General features: G+C 41.3%; 1 protein-coding gene across 1 annotated transcript in view; it reads right to left on the bottom strand.

Annotated features, from left to right (window-relative positions):
• Positions 1-24,947, bottom strand: part of LOC135550473 (protocadherin-1-like) — a 100,218-nt gene that overhangs the window by 61,159 nt on the left and 14,112 nt on the right. The window lies entirely within an intron of this gene.

Genomic DNA, 24,947 nt, shown 5'->3' with positions numbered 1-24,947 from the left:
ATGATGGACTGTCATTTCTCTTTGCTTATTTGAGCTGTTCTTGCTATAATATGGACTTGGTCATTTATCCACTAGGGCTACTTTGTCACAACACAACTGATTGGATCAAACAGGAAAGAAATTCCACAAATTAACTTTTATCAAGGCAACACCAGTTAATTGAAATGCTGCCGAGGCAGCTCCAAAATGCAGGTGTTTCAGCCTAGCTCAGTGCTTTCTGTGGTGGTGGTGGGGCAGCCAGCGGAAAATATGTAGCGTAGGGGTTGGTAATGTTATCTAGTTGCGCTGTGATTGGCTCAGTGTTCTATCACTTATGTGGACACTACATCACTGCAACATCTATGGGGAGAGCTAAAAAATTATGCCATAGATTTACATTCAAAGTGCCAAACCAATAAGGCTCAAGGTCATTGGCAACAGATAAAATTAAGTCAAATCACGTTATATCTAACATAGCTTTGATTGGACTGATCACATCATACATCAAAATCAACATCAAAATCTTAGTTAGCAAGCTAGACAAGCAGTCATTATCATGAATCATGTCGACAATCTACTGGCAAATCTTTTTCAATCCTTGTCATAAATTATAGATAAAACGGTTATTATAGATAAAATCAGTGCTCATCGGCCATTTGACATAAACATTGCACAACAAGTTGGAAATCGCAAATACAACAAAATGGTTTGGAAGGAATCAGTGGCTAAATGCAAGCGTTGCAAAGCAATCACTAGCCTGCTATTCAATGGAGTGGGTGTGTGGTCCAAGTCTGGGAATAAGGCTTTCTTTTCCAAATATAAAAGGATAAACATTCACATGCCATGGGCCATAAAAGGTTAAGTACATTGGCCATGCTGTCAGTCCAGCATGACCTTTGCCGCATTCAAATCAACTGGAAACTCAGAACAGGGAAATCTCAGACTTTAATGAGTTAGAGACAACTGGGAACTCTGGAAAAAAAGTTGCTTCAACTGGGAAAATACCATTTGAAAGGTCATTCAACTCAGAATTCCAAGTCAGGAATTCTTTCCAGAGCTCCAACCTGAAGATCACTGACGTTATGATTCAACCTTGTTTTTTTCCGACTTCCTAGTTGTCTTGAAAGCACCATAAATCCAGAGAATGTCAGACTTGGCAAAGTTTGATGACATGATTTGCCCACAAGAAGGAGCACCGTGCCACCTTCCTGTTCAAGTGAGCACAGCACAAAAAGGTGAGTTCAAAAATGTATTGTATGCTGTTGCATAAATTATGTAATATGCCAGGGAGATACAGTTGAAGTCGGAAGTTTACATACAGTTAGGTTGGAGTCATTAAATCTCGTTTTTCAACCGCTCAACAAATTTTTTGTTAACAAACTATAGTTTTGGCAAGTCGGTTAGGACACTACTTTGTGCATGACAAGTAATTTTTCCAACAATTGTTTACAGACAGATTATTTCCTGTATAACTCTGTATCACAATTACAGTGGGTCAGAAGTTTAAATACGCTAAGTTGACTGTGCCTTTATTAAACAGCTTTGAAAATTGCAGAAAACGATATCATGGATATAGAAGCTTCTGATAGGCTAATTGACATCATTTGAGTTAATTGGAGGTGTACCTGGGGATGTATTTCAAGGCCTACCTTCAAACTCAGTGCCTTTTTGCTTGACATCATGGTAAAATCAAAAGAAATCAGCCAAGACCTCAGAAAAAAAATTGTAGACCTCCACAAGTCTGGTTCATCTTTGGGAGCAATATCCTAACGCCTGAAGGTACCACATTTGTCTGTATAAACAATAGCACACAAGTATAAGCACCATAGGACCACGCAGCCGTCATACCGCTCAGGAAGGAGACGCGTTCTGTCTCCTAGAGATGAACGTACTTTGCTGCAAAAAGTGCAAATCAATCCCAGAACAACAGCAAAGGAACTTGTGAAGATGCTGGAGGAAACAGGGACAAAAGTATGTATATCCACAGTAAAACGAGAACTATATCGACATAACCTGAAAGGCTGCTCAACAAGGAAGAAGCCACTGCTCCCAAACCCGCATAATAAAAACAGACTACGGTTTGCAACTGCACATGGGGACAAAGATCGTACTTTTTGGAGAAATGTGCTCTGGTGTGATGAAACAAAAAAATAACTGTTTGGCCATAATGTTTGGAGGAAAAAGGGGGAGGCTTGCAAGCCGAAGAAGACCATCCCAACTGTGAAGTATGGGGTGGCAGTATCATGCTGTGGTGCTTTGCTGCGGGGGGGGGGACTGGTGCACTTCACAAAATAGATGGCAATAAGAGGGAGGACAATTATGTGGATATATTGAAGCAACATCTCAAGACATCAGTCAGGAAGTTAAAGCTTGGTCGCAAATGGGTATTGGAGTGGCCATCACAAAGCCCTGACCTCAATCCTATAGAAAATCTATGGGCAGAACTGAAAAAGCATGTGCGAGCAAGGAGGCCTACAAACCTGACTCAGTTACACCAGCTCTGTCAGGAGGAATGGGCCAAAAATTCACCCAACTTGTTGTGGGAAGCTTGTGGAAGGCTACGCAAAACGTTTGACCCAAGTTAAGCAATTTGAAGGCAATGCTACCAAATACTAATTGAGTGTATGTAAACTTCTGACCCACTGGGAATGTGATGAAAGAAATAAAAGCTGGAATAAATCATTTTCTCTATTATTCTGACATTGTAAAACTAAAGTGGTGATCCTAACTGACCTAAGACAGGGAATATTTACTAGGATTAAACGTCAGGAATTGTGAAAACTGAGTTTAAATGTATTTAGCTAAGGTGTATGTAAACTTGCATCTTCAACTGTATGTATACTGTACTAAGAAAGAAATACTAAGTGTATGTTGTGTAGCAAGCTGTTAGTAGCCCACGTCCCTCACCCTAATAATTTGGCCCCTTTGCCCCCTCATAACTTAGTCTACTGTTCTGACTTGGTGGTGCACATGTAGCCTACAGACAGTTTGAGATACATGTCATTGTAATGTCTGCTTCCAACTCACATGCTCAAACACCTAGATCCCCTGAACGCAGCTCACTCTCCAGATCCCAATCACCTGGATTCTAATCACCTGTTCAAACTGTATGTCATTATCACACACTATTTAGTTCAATTCTTTGCACCCCATCACTGTGAGGTATTGTTTGTTTTGTGACACACGGCTTTCAGAGCTCTGGGTTTTCCTGAGATTTACTCCTCCCCTGTGTGATAGTTTTTGTCTGTCTCACTAATGACACCTTTTGGCTATTCAATGCCTGTACTTTAACAGGATTTCCTGTTATCTACCTATTGCCTGATCTCCCAGACTAGGTTACCAGCCTTTTCCCTGCCTGTACTGTTCCTCTTTTGGACCCCCTGTGTATGACCTTCTGCCTACCCCTGGACCCAGCTACCTGCCTCCTCCTGTGGTCCTTTGCAATAAACACCTGCTTCGCCCTGCACTTGAAACCAGCTCTGTCTCCCCTCATGTTCATTACAGTAATCATCAAATGTTTTAAGAGCTTTCATTGTCTGCTTATATGCCCCATTTATTTATCCATTGGTTCTGTCTTTGTGTACAGGAAGAATACTGTCTGTACGGCCCATGTTCTGAATTCTGTTATATTGACTACGTCTGCTCATTAATGTCTTAACTGCTTGTCACAGTTCTAGTGCAATTAATGTATTGTTTAGTATTGTGTTATGTAGTGGCTTGGCTGGCATGCATGTGTCTAAAAAAATGTTGGGGAGTTTTCCCCACCAATATTGACATGCTAAAATCGCCACTGATTCTAGGTCAGTAGGTAAGGTGTATGGTAAGTGTTTCTAGTTATAGTCTCAGATACACATTGATTGGGAACATAACCAAGACTGATTATATGGGCACACAGTACATTTCTGAGATGTTTTTTCAAATGTCTCTTACTTGACAATGATGCTGTTGTATGAGCACAGAAGACTGTGATAATAGTAGAATAATGGAAGCAGTGCATCCTAGCATAAGATGCCTTAGTGCTCCTGCTGTGCAGCCATGGAGATGCCAGGGTGCAGGACCGCAGGCCTTACAGTAGATACAGTCCACACTCCAACTGTCTTAGTAAACCTCGGAGCAGCTGGAACCCAGGACAGGAGCCCAGCAGACCCATTTGATCTCCAGCTGTGCTGCCATGGCAATGGCAGAATGCAGGACATGGGAAGTACACATGCATTTGTACCCCCTGGCTGTGCTGCCAAGACAATGGCGGAATTAAGGAACTAGAAGTGCATTCCGCCTTCAGCCCCAGCTGGGATTCCCTGTTGATACCAATATCGACGTACAGATGGAACGCTTCGAAGTTCTACCGTGACCTAACCATGTGTTGTAAATTTCAATAGCACACTCTTATCTTTCTAAACTCATGTGCAATAGCTTCAATATGAATGTTTGCCTATTTGGCTGTCCAACACAGTAGGTACATTTTGATGACAATAGTTTTGATAACCCATACTTTATGCAGCTGTGGAAACTAGCTTCACTGATTACTCCATTCACACAACATGGCAATTTAACTTTCCCCTAGTCAAATCCGGAGGGAGGGGTAAGCGAACAGTGTGACTAAACCCAGGGTGAATCTCTGCCAAGGTGAAAAACGACAATTGAACCGTCCTGTGATCTGTATGAATGAGAGATATGAACCCTGTTGACTTGTAACACAGTTTTTGTGCCAACAGCTAAACAGCATAATGAGGCCTCCAGTCATGTATCAACAGAGGGCGACAATCATCTCCGTGGATAATAATTAGCTTTATCACACAATGACACGGGTCACCCGGAAGGGCATAATTCTATCAGTAGAACAATAGCAGACAAATATTGCGGCTCAGTGGAAATCTCCAAAGGGGATTGGCTGCTTCATATAATACTTGTCAAATCCCAGGTGCCATTTCATATGGCTGTAAATCAGAGAAAATCCGTCCCGGGGAGAGCTCCTGCAGTTCTGATAATCATTTTTTTGCGAGAAAAAAAATCCCACGGGAGTGCTTTGTTTACGTTGACATTTATCAAAAAAGGATAGGCGAGAGATACAATCAGATTTTCTAAATCGGTAGGCATGTCAACATAATGTTGGTTTATATGGAAACGGTTGCAAATTGCAAATACTAAAAACACAAGAAATAAATCCATTTAGCGCTGTGCAATATTGACTGTGCAATGTAGAAAGTAGGAAGCAAATATGGTTTATTTTCTACTTCTTAGGTACGAACAAAATAATGTATCAGCCCTGCAATAAGACATTTGTGCAATGCTAAATTGCCCCAAAATTGATTAACAATATTTGTGTGATCTTTGTGTTATTTATCATGCCTCCCATTACTCACAGCGGACCATTCTCTTAATGGCACTCCATAGCGTGCCAACAGAGAGGAAATGGGCTGATAAAGCTACATATTTGTCCGAATCCGTCTGTATAATCAATGTGGTCTTGACCATATGTTGATTTCTATATACAATTTGCTATTCCAATTTCTTTATATATTCAATATTTTCTCTGGCGATTCTGATAGATTTACATTCATCTTGTATGGACTGCACTGTATACTACTGCTGTATAGGCCCTACAATTAGCAATATAATATACTGTCAGTTGCCTGTGTGCTGTATTCCATTTATGAACAAGAATGTGTAGGCAGGCTGTACCGTAACTGCTCTACTGTGTTGTTAATATTGAGTATTGCCTTTTATAGTCCTCTTACTAGTGCATAACAATGGGTAGTCTTCAGCAGAGTGGGGCTACTGTATTAGCATGGACATGATGGGTCTGGGAAGGGTATCAGGGTGGCTTTGCTCCTCTCTCTCTCTTATCAGGCTTCAGGCCAATACATAGAATAACGGGACTAGAGGTCGACCGATTATGATTTTTCAACGCACAATACCGATTATTGGAGGACCAAAAAAAAAGCTGTATATCGGTCGATTAATTGGTACCAGCTTTTTTTTAATATATAAATATGCAATAAATGACAATTACAACAATATTGAATGAAAAATGTACACTTATTTGAACTTAATACAATACATAAATAAAATCAATTTACTCTCAAATAAATGATGAAACATGTACAATTTGGTTTAAATAATGCAAAAACAGTATTGGAGAAGAAAGTAAAATTGCAATATGTACCATGTAAAAAAGCTAGCGTTTAAGTTCCTTGCTCAGAACATGAGAACATATAAAAGCTGGTAGTTCCTTTAACCAGAGTCTTCAATATTCCCAGGTAAGAAGTTTTAGATTATAGGAATTATAGGACTGTCTCTCTATACCACTTGTATTGCATATAACTTTGACTATTGGATGTTCTTATAGGCACTTTAGTATTGCCAGCCTAAACTCGGGAGTTTATAGGCTTGAAGTCATAAACAGTGCTGCGCTTTAAGTATTGCTAAGAGATGCTGTTTGCATGAATGCTTATGAGCCTGCTGCTGCCTACCACCGCTCAGTCAGACTGCTCTATCAAATATCAAATCATATACTTAATTATAATATAATAAACACACAGAAATAAATGCCTTTGGTCATTAATATGGTCAAATCCGGAAACTATTCTTTCAGTGAAATATGGAACCGTTCCGTATTTTAAAGAACGGGTGGCAACCCTAAGTCTAAATATTACTGTTACATTGCATAACCTTTAATGTTATGTCATAGTTTTGTAAAATGATGGCAAATGAATTACTGTCTTTGTTAGGAATAAATGGCCTTTCAACAGCTCGCAACAAGCCAGGCGGCCTAAACTGCTGCATATACCCTGACTCTGCTTGCACTGAACACAAGAGAAGTGACACAATTTTCCTAGTTAATATTGCCTGCTAACATGAATTTATTTTAACTACATATGTAGGTTTAAAAATATATACTTATGTATTGATTTTAAGAAAGGCATTGATGTTCATGGTTAGGTACATTACTGCAACGATTGTGCTTTTATTAAATCATCACCCATTTGGCGAAGTTGAAGTAGGCTGTGATTCGATGAGAAATTAACATGCACTGCATTGATTATATGCAACGCAGAACAAGCTAGTTAACCTAGTAATATCCTCAACCATGTGTAGTTAACTAGTGATTATGTGAAGATTGAGGGTTTTTTATAAGATAGGTTTAATGCTAGCTAGCAACTGACCTTGGCTTGTTGCAGCCACAAGGTCCTTTTGATGCTGCACTCGCGTAACAGGTGGTCAGCCTGCCGTAACGGGTGGTCAGCCTGCCACGATTCAATGTAATCGGCCATAATCGGCGGCCAAAAAAGCTGATTACCGATTGTTATGAAAACTTGAAATCGGCCCTAATTAATCGGCCATGTCGATTAATCGGTTGAACTTTAAAACAGGACTGGGGAAATAACAACAACAAAGGAAGCCAAGCAATGAATTATCTTCGCCTGGCATCCCATTTAAACACTCATGCAAAGAAAGTATATTAGAGAAGCAGGATGATCATTAAAGCTCAACAAACCACTGTGTGTGCAAAACATTAGGAACACCTTCCTAATATTGAATTGCATGCCCTCAGAACAGATTTCATTCGACGGTGCATGGACTCTACAAGGTGTCAAAAGTGTTCCACAGGGATGTTGGCCCATGTTGACTCCAATGTTTCCCACAGTTGTGTGAAGTTGGCTGGATGTCCTTAGGGTGGTTGACCATTCTGATTCACAAGGGAAACTGTTGAGTGTGAAAAAGCTAGCCGCGGTCCAGTTCTTGACATACTCAAACCGGTGCGCCTGGCACCTACTACCATACCCCGTTCAAAGGCACTGAAATCTTTTGGTCTTGCCCATTCACCCTCTGAATGGCACACATTTGCCTCGAGGCTTAAATGTTTGTTTTTTTACCTGTCTTCTCCCCGACACACCAATAAGGGATCATAGCGTTCACCTGGATTTACCTAGTCAGTCTACATCATGACAAGAGGCAGAGTGGCAGGGTAGCCTAGTGGTTAGAGCGTTGGACTAGTAAACGGACTAGTAACCGTAAGTTTGCAAGTTCAAACCCCCAAGCTGACAAGATGCAAAATCTGTCGTTCTGCCCCTGAACAGGCAGTTAACCCACTGTTCCTAGGCCGTCATTGAAAATAAGAATTTGTTCTTAACTGACTTGCCTAGTTAAATAAAGGTAAAAAAAAAGAGCAGATGTACCTAATTTTTGTACATTTCAGGGTATCGCTTCATCATCACTTCAGTTAAATAACACTAGACTGTGACCATACTGTTCAAAAGCAATAAAAATGTTGATACATCCCTAGGCAGTCTATGGTATTTAAATGTCGTATTAGTGGCTCTGATATTAGGCAAGCTTGAATCATAAGCTTTTTTTTGTGCAGAAATTAACGTCAACAAAATATTATTATGCACAGAGACCTTTTCTATGGTAATAGCTTCCTGTGCTTAGACAGCAAGGAACGACAAGAGAGAATGTGAGCAAGCTAGAGGAGAGAGAGAGAAGCTAAAAGAAAGAGAGATAGAGGGTAAGAGCAGAAGCAATAGCAAGAGAATAAAAGCAAGAGAAAAGTGGAAAGAAGGGAGAAAATGTAGGACAGGTGGATGTAAGGCAGGAGGGGACTGAGGGAGGGAGAGGAAAAGAAAGAAAGAAAGAAAGAAAGAAAGAAAGAAAGAAAGAAAGAAAGAAAGAAAGAAAGAAAGAAAGAAAGAAAGAAAGAAAGAAAGAAAGAAAGAGAGTATAAGGGTGATATGGGGGAGTTTGAGAGGGATGAGGCTGGGGGGAGAGGAGATGGTTCATTTGTCACTGTCAGATCGGTTTGCTTCTCCTTCATAAGAGCGAGGACAGGGCCTTCCCCATGACCCCCCTACATCCACCCTCCGCCCCCGCTTCATTCACCCATCCCCCCACCACCCACCTCCCCCACTCATCCTTCTGCCAACTCGTTCCATGTATAAAGCCCTAGTCTGTTTAGCCTCGTTCTATGTATAAAGCACTAGTCTGTTTAGCCTCGATCCATGTATAAAGCCCTAGTCTGTTTAGCCTCGATCCATGTATAAAGCCCTAGTCTGTTTAGCCTCGATCCATGTATAAAGCCCTAGTCTGTTTAGCCTCGATCCATGTATAAAGCCCTAGTCTGTTTAGCCTCGTTCCATGTATAAAGCCCTAGTCTGTTTAGCCTCGTTCCATGTATAAAGCCCTAGTCTGTTTAGCCTCGTTCCATGTATAAAGCCCTAGTCTGTATAAAACACTCTACAGCTAATAGATGAAAGGATGTTGATGCTATTGAAATCTTATTTAGAATACAAATGTAAAGAGATAATTTGCAGAATTATCATAATGGAGTGTGTTATGTGCTAGGTTAACAAAGTACATTCATATAATCATATTAATTCTTACAACGGCGGTTGGAGAGGATGAGTGGACATTTTGATTTGATGAAGCGGTAGCTAATATGCTGGAAAAACACAGCAGTTGTGCTTGCCCATTGCACCCCTGGACCCCTCTTCCCTCCTCCCTGTATGTATCCCTGGTCCGGGAGCAGAGTGGACGCTGATGTAGCACTCCTGGATGCATCGCAGGCAGAATTGGACAAACTCATTTATTGGCTGTGTGTCCACTGCGACCACCTCCATGTAATGAATGGTGCAGTCTGCCTCCTCAGTGAAAACCTCTCTTTCAAAGCAGAAAGAAAAACCTTACATGGCTCAGGAAGCATTGAGTAGTGGCAAGCAGACTTATGACCTGTGTGTTGCAGGTTTAATCCCCATTTGGGGACACTGCTGTGTATTCTTCAGCAAGGGTAATTAACCTTAATTGTCTGTGGAGTGCAGGGCCGGTTCAAGCCTTTGGGGGCCCTAAGCGAGATTTGGTTGGGGGTCCCCCACCTCGCGGAAAATAATTTCTGTGGCACCCTTCTTGACGGTGGAGAGAAAAATGCCTCCTGCCATTCTACTCATTTTGCCATGGGGCAGAGATAAAAATAAAAATGAAGTTTTACGGCTAATGCCCTGCAATTCTCTCATTTTGCAATGACTTATGCCATGTTAATATGATATATGAGTGAGAATGACTAACAAAAGCAAAGGGTGCCCACTGAAGGTCAGGGCCCCTGGGCTATTCTACTATTCTTACTCAAAATAGTAAGTTGAGACCCTGACTGAGTACCTAAAAATCTATACAGTATATCCTAATTTATATTTTTTGGGGGACTGGGGCCCCTAGTGGCCGGGGGCCCTAAGCAACTGCTTATGTCTCTTATGCCTGGAGCCGGCCCTGGCGGAATGCACTCAACTGTGTAATATGAAAAACCCAGAGATATGTTATCCAGCCACTCTGGATAAAGACATCTGCTGAGAAAATAAACAACTATGGTAGTATTTTTATTATGATTTATAGTATGAGTATTATCAGAGGTTATGTGTCTGTGATGTCTCATGGTTGGGTCTTCCATAGTGGTCAGCCTCCTGCAGTCTGGAGCTAGTCCTACATTGGGAGAGGGGGAGTATTTCACCACCAACACACAAACTCACTATGGCAAATTATCCCTCTGATGCCTCTCTCTCCCTATTACTCACAAAATCTCCTTATCGCCTCACATACAATTTATCAAAATTTCTTGCTTGTTTTAAAGCACTTTAATTGGAATTTCGGACAAGTGCTTTTAGACAGATAATTATCACTGGTGCTTCGTCCACCTCTCTCACATACACAAACCCACTCCATCTCTGTTTTTATCCCTCTCCATTTGCCCTATGTGTTTAAACACCCTTAATGTTGGAGATAATCTTGTAAAACCACTATGAAAATAATAATCTCTCAGTAGGCTTTGGTTCACTGACGCACAAATCTCTTCTAAGAAAAAGGAAAAGCACAAACTTCTGAGCAGGCAATGGTTTGGAATGTCAATACAGTGGAAAGCGCTCCATTTGGTGGACAGAAGGAATATACTAATAACACAAAAGTACTTAGTATTGTATCAAATATATTTCCAAGCATGATATTGAGATGAAACTCTAACATTGGGGAAAATCTTTAACATTGAGAAATGTTAAAGACTTCAGGTACTATCTATCACACCTACAGTAAATCAGTAATCCCCAATAAAAATCATAATTCTGCTGCATACCAATTAATCAATAGACAGTTATCTTCAAAAGGTTAATAAGGAAAGAGTTGAAACACCCTGATGACACCTGCATGCTCTACAGGCCTACACCTAAAGCATGAGCTGATCATTATTTTTCGCCATAGGCTAAACCATTGAGTACATTCAGATCCACAGTCCTGCATCGTAAACCTAAAGAGATTGCAGTACATTAACATGGCTCAGAGAACTATTCAGTGTGCACAATAAACTCTCCTTTTGACTAAAAAACACAATTAAAAGCCTGGTCACATAGGCCATTAAAGCTGAGAATGCAAGGTTTAGTCTTCATTTATTCCAAGGCTTCTTTTCATCTGTTATGCTGGAACATATTGAGTTCAACAAAGCTGTGTATAACTCTGATAGTGGCAGGCCGAGCCATCAGAACAATTCCCATTGTCATAGATGCTGAGTTCTCCCCTCATCCCATTTTCAGAGATTTATGCAATTAAGCCATGTTCTTCTACAGTGCCAACATGAAACAGCAGTGAACATCTTTTTGGAGCAACCCAAGAGCCAGCAGGGTTCAATATTCATGAAATATTCTAATATCCTTGGTCTCTAGTGTGGTGAAGACACAGAGAGTAATGATCACTTCTCATGTCAGCTAGCGTTGGTCAGCAGGGGAAATGGAATTATGCAATAACTTATTTCAGAGTTTTTTTCCAGGGCTTTTAGGGGATTTTGAAAAGTGGATTATTACCCACAGCAATACACTAGTAAACAATAATTGACGGCCAAGTCGGGGGAATCAGCTGTGACTTTATTTTGGATTTGAGAAATTCCCACTCTCTAAACACGTTGGCCTCTTAAAGATTTGGGTCAAACACATAAAAACGTAATCAGCATTGCTGTCATGGCCTGACCTTAGTTCCTTTATGTCTCTATTTTAGTTTGGTCAGGGCGTGAGCATTTGGTTTTGTTCTGTGTGTTAGATTTCTGTGTTTGGCCAGGAATGGTTCCCAATCAGAGGCAGCTGTCAATCGTTGTTTCTAATTGAGAACCATACTTAGGCAGCCTGTTTTCCCACTGGGTTGTGGGTAGTTCTCTGTTTTTGTATTCTGTATCAGACAAAACTGTTTCGGTCATTCTCTTTTGTTGTTTTTCCCCCATTCAGTGTTCAATTCATAATAAAAGATGAACAAGTACCACGCTGCACCTTGGTTCTCACCTTCTTCAACCCATGACAGCCGTTACAATTGCACTAATCACAAAAGGGTTCTTCGAATGTCCCCATACGAGAACCCTTTTTGGTTCCAGGTAGAACACTTAAGTGTGCAGAACCCTAGAAATTATGCTATAGAGGAGGTGCTAGAGGGGATGCTGTGTGTTGGAGTGCAGTTTAGTGGGATAAACTTCAGGACAGGCACACAATACACTATTTATGCTCCATTCTGTTCTACATTATTCATGTCATGAAATGTTTATGTTGGGAAATGTTTGAGACTTTTTCTTGGTTACATGTTTTACTACAGTAACAATATAAACCTTATAAAGCCTAGACCTCACGTAAGACAATCAGCCTTAATGAAGAACATGTCATCAACTTAAAATTAAGTCAAACCAAATTGTATTAGTCACATGCGCCGAATAGAACAGGTGTAGACCTTACACTGAAATGCTTACATACAAGCCCCTAACCAACAGTGCAGTTTCAAAAACACTGTTAAGAATAACAGATAAAAGCAACAAGTAATTAAAGAGCAGCAGTAAAAAAATAACAATACAGTCGAAGTCGGAAGTTTACATACACTTAGGTAGAAGTCATTAAAACTTGTTTTTCAACCACTCCACAAATTCCTTGTTAATGAACTATAGTTTTGGCAAGTCGGTCAGGGCATGTACTTTGTGCCTTTAAACAGCTTGTAAAATTCCAGAAAATTAGGTCATGGCTTCAGAAGATTCTGACAGGCTAATTGACATAATTTGAGTCAATTGGAGGTGTACCTGACGTATTTCAAAGCCTACCTTCAAACTCACTGCCTCTTTACTTGACATCATGGGAAAATCAAAAGAAATCAGCCAATTTGTATGCCTCCACAAGTCTGGTTCATCCTTGGGAGCAATTTCAAAATACCTGAAGGTACCACATTCATCTGTACAAACAATAGTACGTGGGTGTAACGGTTTTCTTCCGCTGAAGGAGAGGAGGACCAAAATGCAGCGTGGTTAGTGTTCAACATAGACAATACCCAAGAACACTACAAAATACAAAAAAACAAATGTGAAAACCGAAACAGTCCTATCTGTTGCAATGACACAAAGACAGAAGACAAACACCCACCAAATACCCAAAGAACATGGCTGCCTAAATATGGTTCCCAATCAGAGACAACGATAAACACCTGCCTCTAATTGAGAACCAATCTAGGCAACCATAGACTTCCATAAGACTTCCATAACCACCTAGACTAGAAAACCACCCCCTAGACCAGACAAAACACATAAATCCCCCATGTCACACCCTGACCTAACCAAAATAATAAAGAAAACAAAGATAACAAAGGCCAGGACGTGACAATGGGACCACGCAGCCGCCATACCGCTCAGGATGGAGACACGTTCTGTCTCCTAGAGATGAACGTACTTTGGTGCAAAAAGTGCAAATCAAATCCAGAACAACAGCAAAGGACCTTGTAAAGATGCTGGATGAAACAGGTACAAAAGTATGTATATCCACAGTAAAACGAGTCCTATATCGACATAACCTAAAAGGCCGCTCAGCAAGTAAGAGGCCACTGCTCCCAAACCTTCATAAAAAAAACAGACTACGGTTTGCAACTGCACATGGGGACAAAGATCGTACTTTTGGGAGAAATGTCCTCTGGTCTGATGAAACAAAAATAGAACTGTTTGGCCATAATGACCATTGTTATGTTTTGATGGTTAGTCGGAGGGCATAGCAGGATTTCTTATAAGCTTCTGGGTTAGAGTCCCACTAAAGCAGACGCTCTAGCCTTTAGCTTAGTGCGGATGCTGCCTGTAATCCATGACTTCTGGTTGGGGTATGTACGTAATCGACGACATCATCGATGCACTTATTGATGAAACCAATGACAGATGTGGTGTACTTCTCAATGCCATTGGAGGAATCCTGGAACATATTCCAGTCGGTGCTAGCAAAACAGTCCTGTAGCTTAGCATCTGCTTCATCTGACCACTTTTTTATTGATCTAGTCACTGGTGCTTCCTGCTTTAATTTTGGCTTGTATGCAGGAATCAGGAGGATGGAATTATGGTCAGATTTGCCAAATGGAGTTGCGAGGGAGAGCTTTGTATGCATCTCTGTGTGTGGAGTAAAGGTGATCCAGAGTTATTTTCCCTCTGGTTGCACATTTAACATGCTGATAGAAATGAGGTAAAACTGATTTAAGTTTCCCTGCATTGAAGTCCCCAGCTACTTGGAGCGCCGGCTCTTGGTGAGCGTTTTCTTGTTTGCTCATGGCGGAATACAGCTCATTCAATGCTAACTTAGTGCCAGCCTCTGACTGTGGTGGTATGTAAACAGCTACAAAGAATATAGATGAACATTTTCTCAGTAGGGAGTGTGGCCAGCAGCTTATAATGCGAAACTCTACCTTGGGCGAGCAATAGCTCGGGACTTCCTTAGATATTGTGCACCGGCTGTTGTTTACAAAAATACATAGACCGCCGCCCCTTGTCTTACCAGACGCCGCTGTTCTATCCTAAAGGTACATCGTATAGCCAGTCAGCTGTATGTTGATATTGTCGTCTTTCAGTCATGACTCCGTGAAGCATAAGATGTTACAGTTTTTAATATCCCGTTTGTAGTTAATCTTCCCAGTAACTCATCCATTTTATTGTCCAAAGATTGCATGTTTACTAGTAGAATTGAGGGAAGTGTGGGTTTATTGGATAGCCTCCGACTTCACAGAAGGTATCCCGCTCTCCGGCCTCTCTTTCTCCGTCTCCTCTTTACGCAGATCACTGGGGTCGGGGCTTGTTCACGAGGGAGCCATATATCCTCCGCCTCGGGCTTATCAGAGTAGTGAAAGAAGAAAAAGGATTCTGCTAGTCGGTGGTGAGTAATCGCAGTCTTGATGTCTAGAAGTTATTTTTGGTCAAAAAGAAGTTACAAACAACGCAGATAAACAAACAAAAAAACACAATCGGTTGGGGGCACGTAAAAAGTCTGCCGTCTGCCTTCTGCTGTGGCGCCATCTTAAACATTCAGAGATAGAAACACCGTAAACACATGAAAAAATGAATCAGTGCATAACGGTTACCGATAAAATCAACTTCACAACAAGTATTGCTGACATCCATGTCTCTGTCAACTTACTGAAACATTGTGTAAATTGGAATTATCATATTAATAATGATGTATCGAAATGAGCCTCGTGTAACCACAGCAGAACGGATAAAAATCTATTGGGTCTAAAGATTTCCAATGAAATGTGGCCTTTGGCTGACGTGGGTATTATGCAAAACATGACATTTTAATCTACAGTTAAATAAATAAACTTGATTGAATCTGTGTAACTGGGCACCTCTGTGGCTAAGTAGCATTAAAGGTGTACACTTTCCTGATGTATTTTATGGTGCTCTATACAGGACCTCTAATGGGGTTATGGGTCTGTTGTATGTTGATGAGTCTGCTGTTGTTCTCCTAGTGTCTCTCCCAGGCTCTGTCTGGGTTCCTTATCTGACCTGTAGACTATCTCAATTCATTTCGAGTCAAGGGGCTTTATTGGCATGGGAAACATATGTTAACATTTCCAAAGCAAGTGAAGTAGATAATATACACTCTGTCTCTGTCTGTCTTTCTCTCTCTCTCTTTCTCTCTTTCACTCTCTCTCTCTCTCTCTGTGTTTCTCTCTCTTCCTGGGACTAAAAACCTCTACAATGTTAAACATTCTGGAGGTTCTGTACACTTCCATTGGTTTGACCTTCCCAATGCTTGGTTAGTGACAAAAACCCAGACTAGACTATCTTAATCAAGTCCCACACTGGATAGGTGGGGGCGATTACTCTGACTACATTTTTTATTAAAAAAAATGATTTAACCTTTATTCAACTAGGTAAGTCAGTTAAGAACAACTTCTTATTTACAATGATGGCCTACCCTGGCCAAACCCGGATGACGCTGGGCCAATTGTGCGCCACCCTATAAATAAACATGATAGTTATTTGGCATTCAGAAAACGACAATCTTTTTACAATTAGCCAAACCCTGCTTAACTACACACAGGGAGATTTCACACTGTTCACACTTACAGATGAGAGGATAGTTAACAATAGTCAGAGTTAGTGGGAAAGTGAGAGAGAGGAGAGAGTGCAAGAGAGAGAGGGGAAGACATAGAGAGAGGGAGCTGGGGAAGAGAGAGGAGCCTCAGAGTTATAGCAGCAGGAGAGAAAATACCATGGCACATTATTGAGGGACGCTTTGGCGGTAAGCTGCTTATTGATAAAAGCACTAATCTGCCTGGCAGAAGGTAAGGAGGCTGGGATGTGTGGTGATAAAATATCTGAGCTAAAGGCAATGCCATCAGGGAGCTGAGCCTCCACACAGCTTTACCTAAAGGAGCTTCTCATTAAATGTTTACATAAAAGTGGGAATCTGACCATGGGCAGCCTGCAGAAAGCATCTTTGTCTGCAGAGAAGTGAGCAGAGAACATAGGGAACCAAAGGCTCAGCTTTCCATTGGGTTCAGATAGATACTGGGAGTGTCGCTTTCTAATATTATTTCCCAATTATTTTCCAAATGCATCAACAAGCAAGTCAGGTAATTTGATAAAATCAACAGAGGTTATGGTTGGGAAAAAGATATGTCACAGATATGAATACATTAGTGGTATTGCCAGAATTATGTTTTTCTGTGTACAGGTGCCATATTGTATATGTTATATGGCAACCCATCTGTAGGTTTGCTCTAGCTAGCCTGTGGGTTTGGTTTGGATTGAATGTGCCCCGAGTGTCTCATTTGGTCTCCAGCTGTAATCTCTTTTAACAGGTAATCAAGGGAAAGTTAGCTTTAAATTGCCCACTTCAACACAGCGGCAGCGCAGAGTGCACTGTGATTTCACTTTACATTCTCACCATTTACACCCAACATACCGTCTCAGAGTCCACCCAGCCCAGACAAGTCCATCTCAGAGAGGTTGCACACTTGCTAATCCCTTAATGCAAGGCCAGGCCAGGCAATCTCAGATGGCAAACCTAGACTACTCTGTCTAAAAATCCTATGCCAATGAAATCAATCCCTTTGTCCTGGTTCAAAGACCCCCACTTTCATTAGAGCCAGTGTGCTAATTGAAGTTGTTTGCTTCTCGGCTGTCTTCCTTGTCCTCACTGTGTTGACTCTATCACCCCAGTGGGAGGCTTGCTGTAGCTCCAGGTGTATTAGAATGAGTCATTACCTGGTGAATTTCCCTCAGTGGGACATGTATCTCCAGTATCTACGAACAAAATATTTGCAGATAATTGCTGTTGTTCCCCTCAGGGTGAAGGCGGGTCTTCGTCTGCTACCAAATACTTCCTCCTAATTCTACGTTGTTCCCTGACTAGGTTCTGCTACAGAGGATGTGAGTGGGAAGTGTCTGGAGTGTTCTGAGTCAGATATTAGAAGATGAATCTGCACCATGTGTCTGAGTGTGGGTGTGTGACTATGTGTCTGATAAGGGTGACTTCCAGATGGATGGATCAAGAGAGAAATAGTTAGAGGAGAGAAAAACAGAGAGAGAATAAGCGAGGGAGCAGAAGAGAGTGAGAGAACGACTGCAATTAAATACATCATGGATGTTCTCTGATCTGAGGGTTTCTGAGGTCTCAGGAAGACAGCAAGAAACAGAGTATTAGGCATGACCGTGTTGTAAACCATCTGTGGAGATGAGGAGATTCTGCTTGTGGCCTCGCCCCCTGAAATGCATCTCTGCACCTCTCAGATAGCGAACCCAAATTGGGTTAATCCCAGCTCACAGGGATGCCTAGAGTTCATCCAGTGTATGGCCAGTTGAACAATGAAGTAGGGTTAATTAAGACTAGCCCTGAATCCTCTGTGAGAATCCTTCAGGTTGGCTGGAGATGGAGTTAGCTAGCTGCCCACTGCAGTGCCGAGATGAAGGCGGAGCCCCACAGGGGGACAACACTCAGCTATCTCTGACTAATAAGGCATTTTAATTGTGTGGATTTAATTTAAGTACAGATTTACGGCTTCACAAGCGCTCATCACGCCCACTTAAAAATGAACTGGGAAGGCCTTTCCCTTGATCTTTCACTGTGTGCTAATATCTCTCACACTGGTTCTTTCTCTCCTAAGGAGGAGGGACACATCATTAAAATGCTATGTAAAAAGGTGTCCAATCTTTGGCCTGAATGGGCTAATTATCAACACTGGGCTCAATGTAAGCTAATGGTCTCCCCGGCAACCATCATGTAATTTCACACATTCGGAGTGAGGGAGAACACGTTGGGAAAACCTATAAATGCATCCCTGAACCCATCCTCACGACCCCACCTTGCCTTAACGTCAACCTCAATCACTTACACAAACACACGTAAGCTGTTCTTTGAGGCAGAATGTCTAGGCAGGACATCAAAATTGGCATGTACCAATCCTAAAGTAACTTAAAATGCTGCCTTCTAAGGTACCTTCATTGGGGTGATTTTGAAGGCAGCATCCCAAAATTCCCCAAATGTTGTCCCCACTTGGGAAAACATTTCTCAGAAGAATAAGGAATAACTTAATGTAAGTATAATGTTTATTTAACATCAACATTTTGTTAAAATGATGAACAGATCACTTTCCTATGATGTTTATCAACTGGTGTTAATCAGCCCATTGCCAACACGCCGGACGCGATAGCTGAACATGTAAACATGTAAACTAACTTGGCCTAATCATAGATTGAGCATTGCGTCAATTGTGAAGACCCAGACAGTTTTTAAATAATGAATTGGGGAACTTTCTAGCCAGCTGAAGACATGCAGCAAATAATGTTTTCCCATCTGTTTTCAGGGACTAAAGTGGGCACCACATTGCAATGGCTTGGCAGGAGAAAATGTTTCTGGACTTGTTTGGAGATACGACATTTTATTAACAACATCTGATGAAAATGATAGGAAATGCAGCCAGCTGTGTTCTGTTCAAACTAGGCTTGTTAGCCAGCCAAATCATTTGTGCATTCCGTTGATGACTCTGCATACAGTGTCTGTTTACCTAACGTTAGCTAACTTTCTCTTGTCACTTTCCCTTTCCCTATTTTGTTGCACCATTGGGTTGGTGTTACTAGTTTACACTAGAGGCTAAGTTATTATACTCTTAGTGTAAACAACTTGATCAAGCTTAAAAATATGCAAAACTGTTAACAAAACTATTGCACATTAATACAGGTAGTTGTTGCTTCAGCAACTTGAACCAGCACTGATATTTGAGCAGTGAGGTTAATTTCTCCCCTCTCGTCTCTGCTTGTTCCGGGTTTGAAGGACATCCCGCCCTGACACCCTACAGATGTAAATAATTTGTCGGGAACCTCTCAGCAAACAGGATAATCACCATATTCCGGGATTTTATTCAGGAATGTGCACCATCACAACGTTCGAGATAAATAGATTCACCCATGTTATGGTTTATCATGCAGATTTGTCAGGAAATTGTAACTTTTGAAGCTCATTCTAAAATACAGATGTGATTTTCTGTCCCAGGGGTATGCACTGTGTGCAAGTTTCCAATGTAGACCACCATTAGTTGACATAGGTTAGTGAAGGGCTAGGGAACAGAAAACTGTAAACTCCTGGCCTGTCTGTAAAAACAAAAACCTATGGTTGTCATGACACAATGTGCCCTCATGTATTGAACAAGCTTATGTATGTTGGAAGTTAATCTCATTGATGTCCCTCACTTGGGAATTGCTTCTTTTGTACAATGGCATGTGTTTTAAGGACTCATGCACAGATACAGGAAAACCAATACAAATGTTAACGTTTATTGAAAATGACAAGTGCTGATGTCTCCACATGTTTGGAGTCTTGGGCATCTGATGACTGCAGTTCATCTGACTAATCCTCTGCAAGAGAAAGACATCAATAATATTACAATGCTGCATTCATTTAATTGAATATACTGTGCATTCGGAAAGTTTTCAGACCCCTTGACTTTTTCCATATTTTCTTTACGTTAAACTTATTCTAAAACTGATTAAATAAATAAAAATCCACATCAATCTACACACAATACCTAATAATGACAAAGTGAAAATAAGTATTTTGAAAATTTTCCAAATGTATTAAAACATTAAACAGAAATACTTTATTTAGATAAGTATTCAGACTCTTTGCTATGAGAATTGAAATTGAGCTCAGGCGCATCCTGTTTACGTTACACTGTTCACATTTACCTTGATATGTTTCTACAACTTGATTGGGGTTTACCTGGGGTAAATTCAAATGATTGGACATGATTTGGAAAGGCACACACCTGTCTATATAAGGTCCCCACAGTTGACAATGCATGTCAGAGCAAAAACCAAGCCATGAGGTCGAAGGAATTGTGTGTAGAGCTCTGAGACAGGATCGTGTCGGAGGCACAGATCTGGGGAGGAGTACCAAAACATTTCTGAAGCATTGAAGGTCCCAAGAACACATTGAACTCCATCATTCTTAAACAGAAAAAGTTTTGAACCGCCAAGACTCTTCCTAGAGCTGGCCTCCCAGCCAAACTGAGCAATCAGTGCAGAAGGGCCTTGGTCAGGGAGGTGACCAAGAACATGACAGTCACTCTGACAGAGCTCCAGATTTCCTCTGTGGAGATGGGAGAACCTTCCAGAAGGAAAACCATCTCTGCAGCACTCCACCAATCAGGCCTTTATGGTAGAGTGGCCAGATGGAAGCCACTCATCAGTAAAAGGAACGACAGCCTGCTTGGAGTTTGCCAAAAGGCACCTAAAGACTCTCAGTCCATGAGAAAGAACATTGTCTGGTCTGATGAAACCAAGATAAAACTCTTTGGCCTGAATGCCAAGCGCCACGTCTGGAGGAAACCTGGCACCATCCCTACAGTGAAACATGGTGGTTGCAGCACAATGCTGTGGGGATGTTTTTCAGCGGCAAGGACTGGGAGACTAGTCAGGATCGAGGGAAAGATGAATAGAGCAAAGTATAGAGATCCTGATGAAAACCTGAACCAGAGCGCTCAGGAACTCAGACTTGGGCGACGGTTCACCTTCCAACAGGACAACGACCCTAAGCACACAGCCATGACAATGCAGGAGTGGCTTCGGGACAAGTCTCCAAATGTGCAGCGACGGTCGCCATCCAACCTGACAGAACTTGCGAGGATATGCAGAGAAGAATGGAAGAAACTCCCCAAATACAAGTGTGCCAAGCTTGTGGTATCATACCCAAGAAGACTCGAGGCTGTAATTGCTGCCAAAGGTGCTTCAACAAAGTACTGAGTAAAGGGTCTGAAAACTTATGGAAATGTGATACTTCAGTTTTTTATTTGTAATATATTTGCAAGCATTTCTAAAAAAACGATTTTGCTTTGTTATTATGGGGTATTTTTTTGTAGATTGGTGAGGGGAAAAAACAATTTAATCAATTTTCCAATAAGGCTGTAATGTAACAAAAGGTGGAGAAAGTCAAGGAGTCTGAATACTTTCCAAATGCACTGTATATTCCTGTTTGATGTGCATTTATATAATTATATTGGACATGTTATCCTTTATCACATGCCATTATATTTTTGGGGTATCCAATGCATTTAGCTAACATTAGGAGGAAGTATCGTTTTAATCTAGTTAGATTGCATCATATCACCTTTCAATATTAGTTATCAACAAATATAAAATCATGTTCTTGAGATCAGAGTCATTTAATAATATGTGCGGGTGTGATAGTTTAGGAATCACAATGCAAGCCTACTCATTAGAATAAAACATTAGCAGCTCTAACGCAGTAATAGCTTCACAGTGAAGCACTACTATTCTGGCTATTAATCATTCTTAAACAGTCAGTAAAATAGCTTAGCTATCTCAAAAAACTGTAGTTTGTATCATGCATGCAAGCTTACCTGTCATGTCCACATTCCACAAAGATGGAGCTGCAGACCAAGCAATATGCTAGAGGAGGACCCTATACTGTAGGCTAAGTATTCTGGTTGGTGTCAACTTAATTCATGAACTGGCACTGAGGAGATACATTTTGTAACTTGTTTACTTTTTATTTGTGTCAGATATTTCCATTTTGGGATAGTTGTTCACTGAATTGCTAGCACTAGTTGCTCACGGTGCTACAGTGGCTACAATGCAACTAAATGTCTCGCGGATGCTGCCTTAGAATCCCATCCCAATCAGCAGTTGCCAACTGGAAAAGTGCTACCTACAAAGGTAGGTGAGGCAGGTAGGCATCAGGCAGCTGCCTTTGGATTGGGGACATAGCCATAGGCTTCACACAGCTCTGTCCAGACCAGATCACGCCACTGGGAAATTAAGTGGTTGTTTACTTGATTACTGATTGTACAAACATTAAGAACACCTTCCTAATATTGAGTTGCACCCCCTTTTGCCCTCAGAACAGCCTCAATTTGTCGGGGCATGGACTCTACACAGTGCTGGAAGCGTTCCACAGAGATGCTTGCCCATGTTGACTCCAATGCTTCCCACCAGTGTGTCAAGTTGGCTGGATGTCCTTTGGGTGGTGGACCATTCCTCATACACACGGGAAACTGTCTCAATTCTCTTAAGGCTTCAAAATCCTTCTTTAACCTGTCTCCTCCCCTTCATCTACATTGATTCAAGTGGATTTAACAAGTGACATCAATAAGGGATGATAGCTTTCACCTGGATTTACCTGGTCAGTCTACGTTCCTAATGTCTTGTGCACTAACGGTGTTTTTCAATATGTATACTACCCTGCTCCACATTCTCATGCTGGAAGTGCATTCTCCAAGGATGTTCTCTTGAGTACGTTCTTGTGAGGATAAGAGTGTGGAGAATGCATAAAACATTACATTTGTAAAGCACTCACACTCTCCCTACCTCTCCCCATTCACTGAACCTTCTTCCAGCCAGGACAATGGCAACAATAGAGAAAAACCAACATATCACAAAGCAAATATTTTACTTCATAATTATCTGCTAGCTCTATGTGAGTCGTAATAATCTAGCTAGCCAGCTAGTTAAACCGTCACAATTTACCTAAAACTTATGTTATGCAAGTTAGATGTACATTATTCGTGGGTAGCTAGCTGCCAATTCTTAGTGGCGAGCTAGCTAGCCCTATTGGATGTACTATGGACTTACCCATTCACTGAACCTTCTTCCAGCCAGGACAATCGCAATAGAGACGAAACAAGATATACACAAAGCAAAAGTTTAACTATCAGCTAGCTATATGTGAATCATAATAATGTAGCTAACTAATGTAGCTAATATAGTTTAACAGGCAAGCAGGACCTAAAATGAATGGGTAGATTCTTCATGGGTAGCTAGCTAGCTAATAATTCTTTGTGGCTATTTGGCTAGCTAACAGTAGTAGCTAGTCAGTTAGCCCTATTGACTTACTATGGGCTTGCAATTTACGCAAGTCCATAGCTATTGTAGGCAGGTGTCAAGATAATATATTGTAGTCATGCATCATATGAGATGTGAATAGGCAACATTTCATTCCGAAGTCTCTCACTTCAGCTCAAATAATGTCCGGCCTTTTTAACGTTTCTTTGCAATAATTTTTCTTTGTTTCTTTGCATACTTTCTGTTGAAGCTTGAATTGATGCATGCTGCAAAATATGTAGAAACGGAGTACGCATTAGAGAAGTGCTAGCCGTGCTCCGTTTCGCATACTGTACCTTGATTCGGACACTCCTGTGCTCCAATTTTCATGCTCAGAGCATGATAGTATGCATATTGAGAAACACCGTCCCAAATCCAGTTATTGGAGCTAGGTCTAAAAAGAGAAGAGGTGAAACTGCCAGAGATATGAATATGTGCTGACAGCGAATGGTAGCACCAGTGTGTTTACATTCAGCACTGCCAAGAATCATTGAGAAGCTCAGTTCTAGTCACAGACACCTGAGCACATCCCCACTGAAAATGTGAGTCATTGTTTAGACCAGCATGGTTGACTAGAGTAAGCTCTCCACTCCACATCTGTCACTCCAATAGGCAGCAACTTTATTATTTATTTTGGTCAATCTGTTCTTCCTGATGTGAGAGGGGATGCCATACATGAGGTAACATCTGCTGAGGTATGTCACACGAGTTTTAACATCTGTCCGTGTTTTTGCAGCACCTTTCCATCAACTCACACATGTTTTGAAACACTTTACACACTCATGCAGAGAAACGCAAACAGAGAGAGGTGAGGAGGCTAGCTTGATGCACAGGTGCACACAGCACAGACACTAGCAGTAGCATATAGCTAGATTAGACATGTATGTCCTCAAATACAACCAAAGCACAAAGCCCACCTGGAAACACAGACTTACTCACATAGACCCAAACATGCAAACCCACTGCAGGGCTACAGTTCATTGTCACTTTGCTCGTATATGCTGTCCATCACTGAGACAGTGGTGACTGTACACACTACTGACTCTCTTAACCCACAGGGGCTCGCAATTGTCCAAGCTGTCAGGCAACATCTGCTGAAATTACCCACCAGCCACTAGCCAACCAGTGGTGACTGACTGGGTTCTGGAGATAAGCTTCCTTATCCTCAAAGTGTCCCACACATATTCAGAGCCCAGTCACCCATTTCCCTTGAATAATAGGATCTTGAACATATTGTACCGCGCAGGTCAGGTTAAGCTAATAGACACTTGTAGATACACACACACACACGGGCACACAATCAGATATTCAAGCAAGCACGCATATATGC

Source organism: Oncorhynchus masou, chromosome 12 (assembly GCF_036934945.1).
Source record: "Oncorhynchus masou masou isolate Uvic2021 chromosome 12, UVic_Omas_1.1, whole genome shotgun sequence".
In the NCBI taxonomy this organism is placed as follows: Eukaryota; Metazoa; Chordata; class Actinopteri; order Salmoniformes; family Salmonidae; genus Oncorhynchus; species Oncorhynchus masou.
The sequence above is the reverse complement of the archived record's forward strand: the minus strand, read 5'-3'. Positions and strand labels throughout refer to the sequence as shown.